We start from the raw sequence: 8,827 nt of genomic DNA on the forward strand, positions 1-8,827 counted from the left end.
AAGATCAATGTTATTACACTCCAATCTAGAAACACATTTATGGGGTGAAGCATTAACTACAACAATTTATATTCTAAACAAAATACAAACTAAAGTGAATAAATTGACACCTCATGAAATCTGGATTGGTAGAAAACCATACCTATATAATATTAAAATTTGGGGTTCTAGTGCCTATGTTAGAACTCCTAGTCAACTAAGAAACAAACTAGATAACAAAAGCATAAGATGCACCTTTATAGGATATTCAGAAAACAGCAAAGGTTACAAATTCATAAATCATAAATCTGATGGATCTATTGAATTCATAGAAAGTCGGGATGTCGTGTTCTTAGAAGATCAAATAAAAGATGAAAATGATAGTGTCTTGACTCAATTATTTGAAATAGAAAATGAAGATATACAAAAAGAAACATATACAACAAAGAATGATACATTAGGAAAAATTCAAAGAGAAAGGTTTCCCTCTTCCAAATTGAAAGATTATTATACCTTTTTAAATGAAGAATCAATAGATGATCCAATAAGCTATTCGGAGGCTATGAAAGCACCCGATAAAGAAAAATGGAAAGAAGCCATAAATGAAGAACTAAATTCAATAAATAAAAATCAATTGTGGAAATTGGTAGATTTGCCTAAATAAATTAAAAGTAAATGGATCTTCAAAAATAAATTAAAAGTAAATGGTTTTATAGAAAAATACAGAGCTAGGCTTGTAGCAAAGGGATATACACAAGTTAAAGGTATAGATTATGATGAAACTTACTCACCGGTAGCAAGATTTACTTCCATTAGAATTTTAATGTCCTTAGTTGCACATTTTGATTTAGAGTTATGTCAGATGGATGTAAAAACCGCTTTCTTAAACGGAAAGCTAAATGAAGAAATTTATATGACACAACTAGAAGGATACATAAGAGAAGGGCAAGAAAATAAAGTATATAAATTGAACAAGTCTCTATATAGACTAAAGCAATCATCTAGGATGTGGTATTACACATTTCATAATTCTATCACAAAACTTGGGTTTATTCCAAATCCATTCGATCACTGTGTTTACTCAATGAATAGTGGGAGTTCATTTATTATACTCTCCTTATATGTTGATGATATTCTAATAGCTAGTAATAATATATCTATGATAAATGAAACAAAACATTGGTTAAGTACTAATTTTGAAATGAAAGACATGGGAGATGCTAGCTATGTACTTGGAATAAAAATAGAAAGAGACAGAAAATATAAGACATTATCTCTTTCACAAGAAAATTATTTACAAATGATATTTAAAAGGTTTAACATGATAGATTGTAATGGAATCGATACTCCTATTTGCAAAGGAACTAAAATGTCTAAGGACATGTCACCTAGAAATGAAAGAGAAGTAAGTTACATGAAGAATGTTCCTTATGCACAAGCGGTTGGTAGTTTAATGTATGCAATGTTATGTACAAGACCTGATTTGTCTTATGTTGTTAGTCTTGTTAGTAGATACCAAAGTAATCTAGGAATTGCACATTGGTCAGCCATTAAAAGAATTCTAAGATATTTAAAACAAACCAAGGATTATAGACTAACATACTCTTTTGATCAATTAGAATTGATGGGTTACTGTGATGCTGATTTTGCAGGAGACCCGGATGATAGAAAATCTACTACCGGGTTCATCTTCCTTCTGGGAGGAGGAGCCATTTCTTGGACAAGCAAAAAGCAAGGCTGTGTAGCCAAATATACTATGGAAGCTGAGTTCATAGCTTGCAGCACAGCAGCATCAGAAGGAATTTGGATAAAAAGGTTCTTGGAAGAATTAAAAATACCAAGTGCACCTGAAGGATCTATCAGAATGTTCAATGATAATGAAGCGGCCATCAAGACGATAAAAAATGGAGAAATTGGTCCAAAAGGAAAGCACATTGACTTGCAATACCGGTATCTTCATGATATCTACCAACGGAATGAGATCTTGGTAGAGCACGTTATGTACAAATGATATGGTTGCTGATCCATTGACAAAGCCCATTGGGGTTAGTGATTTTAAAAGGCACGTGGTGTCAATGGGATTGAGAAGCAATCAAACATCTCGGCTCTAACTGGCCAAGTGGGAGATGTTGGAACGGGTGGCCATAGGCCCTCGATTTGGAATCCTCAACGTGTAGGAGAATCCACTGGCCATGTGAAAAGCTACACGTTGATGGAGTAGCTTAATGATATCATCTCTTTGAACACAATACAACACACACCAATTATAATTTTTGTTATATGTTATTATTTATTTTCTAGTAAAAAAAAATCTGTTTTCTGTAAACTGTTTTTGACTTGTTCACAGGGTGGTTATTGGGTCTAAATTGGATCCATTTCAGCTTTTGACTAAGTCAGCAAGAGGATGTTTGGCTTAGAATGGGCTGAGTGATCATGTGGTTTAAAACCATGATCATTGAGACACCTGTCTCAATCCGAAGGGGTAGAACAAGATAAGTGTTGGTGAGTAAATCTTTTGCAATGACTCTTATCTCCTTTTTCATATGAGAGACGTTGTGGCAATCGCCTATGAAAGGGAATGTGTAGAAGTCACAACGCTCTACCCAACAAAGTTATTCACTTTATTGGAAGGATATCAAAACCTCCAACAAGGTTCTGCCCAATTCAGATTGTATCATCAACTTTGTGAAGTCTAAGGTTGTGTTCAAGTGTTGTTAGATCCATCAAGAAGAAGTGGAGTTACTCTTTATTTGCACTTTATTTTGTCCCTATTATATTATAGTTTTTCATCAAGAGCTGACTTTGAGCTACCTGTGTGATAATTCTAAAATGGAGAGAGATTTCTGGGAAGAATTTGTGGAGTTATTTGGAGAAAGGGAGATAAAAGGGAAAGGAAGTGGTTCCAGAGAACTAGAATGAAGAGGATAGATGGGTAGAGAGGGATTTTCTGCAGGTGAACGATGCTAGGGGAGCAGGGTCGAGGCAAGAGTTCGAGGAAGAGGAAATCAATAGAGACGAGGGAAAAGAAACCAAAGATTGAGACCCTTAATCTCTCTCTAGCTTTGCCAGATGTCTCACTATCCCACAACACTTTGAACACAACTCCAAAAGCTGACCCTCCTATTCATTTGAAGTCAGTGAGGAGCACTCATTCATTGGTGCCGTCATGCTTCGATGACTATACGGCGGCATCACGTTTGTACTCTTACTCCCTCCCCTTCTCTCACAACCCCAACTGCTCACTTACGCGAAATTGTACACTGTATATTCTTCCTATTCAGTGCCACTCACAGCTCATCATTTAGTTAGTTATTAGCTTTATATTATTCTTTTATTTTATAGGGTGAGGTGGCAAGTTTGTTAGAGAGTTTGTTATTTTCTACATCATTCTTTTTTGTCAGCTTGTATATATATGTAGAGAGAAGGACCTTTGTTTTTATTAGCTTCTGAAATAATATTTTACAGAGCTTTTCCTTCTCTTCATTCTATCTTTGCTCATGGTATCAGAGCAACGATCTAGGGAGAGGTATTGAAGATTTGAAGACGAAGGATTCGTCTTGGTTTTTTGCTTGATTAAGCAATACATCAACCTTATTGCAGCTACAGTAATGGCTAATGAACAAGAAGTTGTAGTCGAAGGAGATGAAACAGAGGTTGAAACAAGCTTGAAGAAAAATCAAAACGCAGTGAATAACGGAGATCCACTTTTCTTGCACAACTCAGACCATCCAGGTATGGCTTTGGTCACTGCACCTTTAACTGATAAGAACTTTTTAGCCTGGAGTAGATCTGTTAAAATTGCTCTAGGAGCTAAAATGAAGTTGGGACTCATAGATGGGAGTTATAAGGTACTAGAAAAGGATTCACCAATTTATGATCAATGGAATAGGGTTAACTGTATGGTAACCTCTTGGATTTTAAACTCAATATCAAAGGACCTAGTAGAAGCCTTCTTATACACTTCTACTGCAAGAGAGCTTTGGTGTGAATTAGAGGAAAGGTATGGAGAGAGTAATGGACCTCTTCTTTACCAAATACAGAGGGAAATTAGTTTCATTACTCAAGGAATGATGACTGTTACACAGTATTATACTAGACTTAAGAAACTTTGGGATGAGTTGACAGTTTTAATGCCAATACCTGAATGCACACGTGGATCTGCAAAGGCAGTAGCAGATCTCACATCTTTTAATCGTTTGATGCAATTTCTAATGGGGTTGAATGATATTTATGATCATAATAGAAGTCAAATTTTACTAATGGATCCCTTCCTCAGTTAATAAAGCATACTCAATGATAACAAGGGTTGAGAAGTAGAAGGAGGTTCAAGTTTCTTATGTGGAACCTAATAAGAATGCAGCTATGCTAGCTAGAACACAGATGCCTAGGAAGGATGGAGGAAACAAGGGAAATACAAAGAGAAATGAAGTGACCAAAGAAGAGAAGAAGCAACAATATTGTACTCACTACAACACTAATGGTCATCGCAAGGAATCATGCTTCAAGCTTATTGGGTATCTAGACTGGTACAAACAACTCAGAGACCCGAAGAGAAAGGAGTCATGGACAAGAAATGAAATAGGAGGAAAATATGCAGCAAACTTGGTGGATACACCATTGGAAGTGAACACTGAAACTACTGCAGGAAAAGGACTTGACCAGAATGCATGGCTTGCAAATTTAATTTAGCAGGAGATTATTAAAATGATGAAAGGGAAGATGCCTGCAACTGCGAATATGGTGAATTTTGCACATCTTGAAGACTTTGCAGGTACTGTTCTAAATCCTGAACTTAATTTTGCTTTAAATACTGTGGATTTGTTTAGATTAGGAACTTGGATAGTAGACGTTGGGGCATCTAATCACATGTGCACAGACATTTCACTTATACATAAACCAACAATTGTAAGCCACATGACACCTGTGTATCTTCTAGATGGAACCATAAACTTAGTGAAACACACTAGAACTGTCCAATTGACCCCAAGAATCTATCTCACAAATGTTTTGCACGTACCTAGCTTTAAATTTAATCTGCTATCAATTAGTAGATCTACAAAGAGTGCAAACCTGAAATTTCCTTTTTTACCTACACACTGTTTGCTGCAGGACCAACGGAGTGAAGAGGTATTGGCAGTGGAAAAATCAGTAGGAAATCTTAATTTCCTAGATACAAAGTCTTTTCTTCCAAGCACTATACAAAAATACACCTTTCTTTCATGTAATTCTGTTTCATTACCATCTTTACCTTTGCATTGTAATAAAATTACGAATTCAGAAATAAAGTTAAAGGACAATTGCACTAAACAATCTTTGTTTCCGTGTGATGTATGTTCCTTTTCTAAACAGCATAGATTGCCATTTCCTACTAGTCATATTCATACCAATAAACCTTTTGAATTAGTTCACTTAGACTTGTGGGGACCTTACAAACATGCATCATTGACTAGTTCTCATTATATGTTAATAGTAGTGGATGACTATAGCAGGGCAACTTGGACTTTCTTGTTAAAACATAAGAGTCAGACTTTTCAAACTTTAGTGCAATTTATCATTATGGTTGAAACTCAGTTTGAAACAAAGATAAAATGTTTTTGATCAGACAATGGAATTGAGTTTTTAAGCAATGAATTTCAAAGTCTTTTACTTAAGAAAGGAATTTTACATCAAAAGTCATGTGTATATACCCCTCAACAAAATGATGTAATTGAAAGGAAGCATAAACACCTATTGCAAGTTGCAAGGGCACTTATGTTTCAATCAAACTTACCAAGAAATTTTTGGGGATATTCTTTGCTTATGGCAACTTTCATAATTAATAGATTGCCAACTGAGATTCTTAATTGGAAAACACCTTTTAAGATTTTATATAACAAAGCACCAGAGTATCATATGTTAAAGGTTTTTGGTTGCCTCTGCTATGCAACAAATACTAAACCAACAAAAGATAAATTTTCAACTAGAGCCTTTAAATGTGTTTTCATAGGCTATCAGCCTAGACAAAAGGCTTACAAAGTGTATGATTTAACTTCCAAACAAGTTTTTACCTCTAGGGATGTCATCTTCTTTGAAAATGTTTTCCCTTTTAAACAAGAAATAGATTCTATCTTGCCTTTGCCCATGTCAACTACTGATAGTGAACACGTATTTGAAGAATCTGTTATTCCAGAACCAATTTCACAGCCTGAACCTTCATCACCTGCACCTGATCTTACTCCTAATTTGGATTTAGAACTTACTGACCATTCAACACCAGACCAAATATCAGATGTTGAACCTGTAATTGAAATGCTACCACTTCAACCTGATCTAGACCTCCAACAAACCAGACACAGTACTAGGATTAGGAATAAGCCAACCTGGATGAAAGACTTTGTTACTAATCTATCTTTTACTGATCCAACTGTTGCCAATACTTACTTAGAACCACACCCACCAGTTCCAAACACACCCCTCAGACTTTTCCTTTCATTCACTCACCACTGTTTACATGTGATTACTTGTCCTTTCTAGCAAATGTTACAACTATTCAGGAACCAAAATCTTACAAAGAATCCAATGTTAAAGCAAAATGGGTGCAGGCAATGAACAAGGAGTTAGAGGCTTTAGAATCAAACCAAACCTGGGATTTGATGCCATTACCTGCAGGGAAGAAACCTATTGGCTCTAAATGGGTCTATAAGGCGAAATTGAAACCAGATGGGATAGTTGACAGATGCAAGGCAAGATTGGTGGCCAAAGGGTACAATCAAGTTGTTGGGATAGACTATTTTGGAAGCTTTTCTCCAATAGCCAAGTTGGTTACTATCATAATTTATTTAGCTGTGGCAACTACATTTTCTTGGCCAATTCAACAACTGGATATAAATAATGCTTTCTTGCATGGATTTCTCACAGAAGAAGTTTATATGTGGCCTCCAGAAGGGTATACAAAGGCTAAAGAAGGAGAAGTTTGCAAGTTAAGGAGATCTCTTTATGGCCTTAAATAGGCTTCCAGAGAATGGAATTTAGAATTTTGCAAGAAATTGCAAACTTATGGTTTTCTACAATCACAACATGATCATTGCCTTTTTACTTTGAAATCTTCCACCTATTTTCTAGCTCTACTTGTGTACGTGGATGATGTTTTAATTCAGGAACTTGTGAAGAGCAGATCTTAGCTGTGAAGAAGTTTTTGGATACTGAATTCACCATCAAAGATCTTAGTCTTGCAAGATACTTCTTGGGAATTGAGATTGCACGCAGTGATACTAACACTTATATTAATCAGAGAAAGTATGCCTTAGATATTGTTACAGATGTTGGATTATTGGGTGCCAAGCCTACTGCAAGTCCTCTACCTAAAGGCCATAAATTCTCTTCTCAAGCAGGAGATCTTTTACTTAATCCTAACAAATATTGTAGATTGGTGGGAAGATTATTGTATTTGAATCTTACTCGACCGGATTTGACTTATGCAGTTCAACAATTAAGTCAATTCGTTAATTTACCCTGCAAAAGCCACTAGGAAGCAGCTCTACATGTTGTTAAATACTTAAAGGGCACACTCAGTAAGGGTCTTTATTTTCCTGTCCAGAATTCTGTCAAGTTACAAGCATTCAGTGATGCTGACTGGGCTTCCTGCATTGACACTCGACGTTCACTCACTGGATTCTATATTTATCTTGGTCACTCTCTTATCTCATGGAAAACAAAAAAACAAACCACAGTGTCACGTTCTTCAGTAGAGGCTGAATACCGCAACATGGCTTCCACAATCTGTGAGTTGCAATGAATAACTTATATTCTAAAAGATTTGCAAATTCCACTGCACCTTCCATTCCTTTGTGGTGTGACAATCAGGCCGCCCTTCATATCACTGCCAACCCCGTTTTCCATGAGAGAACCAAACATTTGGAGATTGACTACCACTTGGTTTGCAATCAATTCAAACAGGGATTTATTCGTCCTCAGCACATCTCTACTAAACAGCAAGTGGCAGACATATTTACCAAAGCTTGCTCCTCCTCTATTAGCTTTATATTATTCTTTTATTTTATAGGGTGATGTGGCAAGTTTGTTATTTTCTACATCATTCTTTTTTGTCAGCTTGTATATATATGTAGAGAGAAGGACCTTTGTTTTCATTAGCTTCTAAAATAATATTTTACAGAGTTTTTCCTTCTCTTCATTCTATCTTTGCTCAGAAACTCGACCGAGAATTATGAGTACTCGATGGGAAGCCACCGAAGAGAGACTGATTAGTTTTGGAATTGTGGGGAAGGGACTAATGGCTTAGTTCACAGTCACTTTAGGCCAGTTGGCAGGTCTGTTGAACCATGGTGGGTGGTTTCAGCCACCCATTGATGCAGGGTGGCTGCCCGATCAATAAGGACTCTTGAAACAGTCTTTATAGAATTACAAGCTCCGATAACCATTCGTTCTTCCCGTCTGAACTACCTGCGAGGCCAAGAAAGGATACTTTATCAGCCAACTCGAGAGGAAGAGCTTCTGAGCAACAAATAGGTTTGGAGAACTCAGACGGAGGGAGAGCACGTAAATTGACAAGCCCTGAGAGGATTCTACAACAAATTGTTGCTGAGTCTATTCCTATAATGGCTCAAATACTTCACGAGCTGCGTTCCTCATCTTCAAACGGTGGAGTTCAGGGATTTGAAAAGTATAATGAGGTCAAAGGGAGTTTTTTGGGTCAATTTTCAAATGGGGGTATAATGAGAATTTAAACTAACTTACAAAAGGGTAAAATGAGAATTTGGAAAAAATTAATGCACCGATTTAACGTTTTCAGTTTGAATCTGTGACGGAAGGGAGATTTTTGTTAAATTCTTTAAAAATTTAGGGGAGATTT

Source organism: Nelumbo nucifera, chromosome 3 (genome assembly GCF_055504915.1).
Source record: "Nelumbo nucifera cultivar China Antique chromosome 3, China Antique-T2T, whole genome shotgun sequence".
In the NCBI taxonomy this organism is placed as follows: Eukaryota; Viridiplantae; Streptophyta; class Magnoliopsida; order Proteales; family Nelumbonaceae; genus Nelumbo; species Nelumbo nucifera.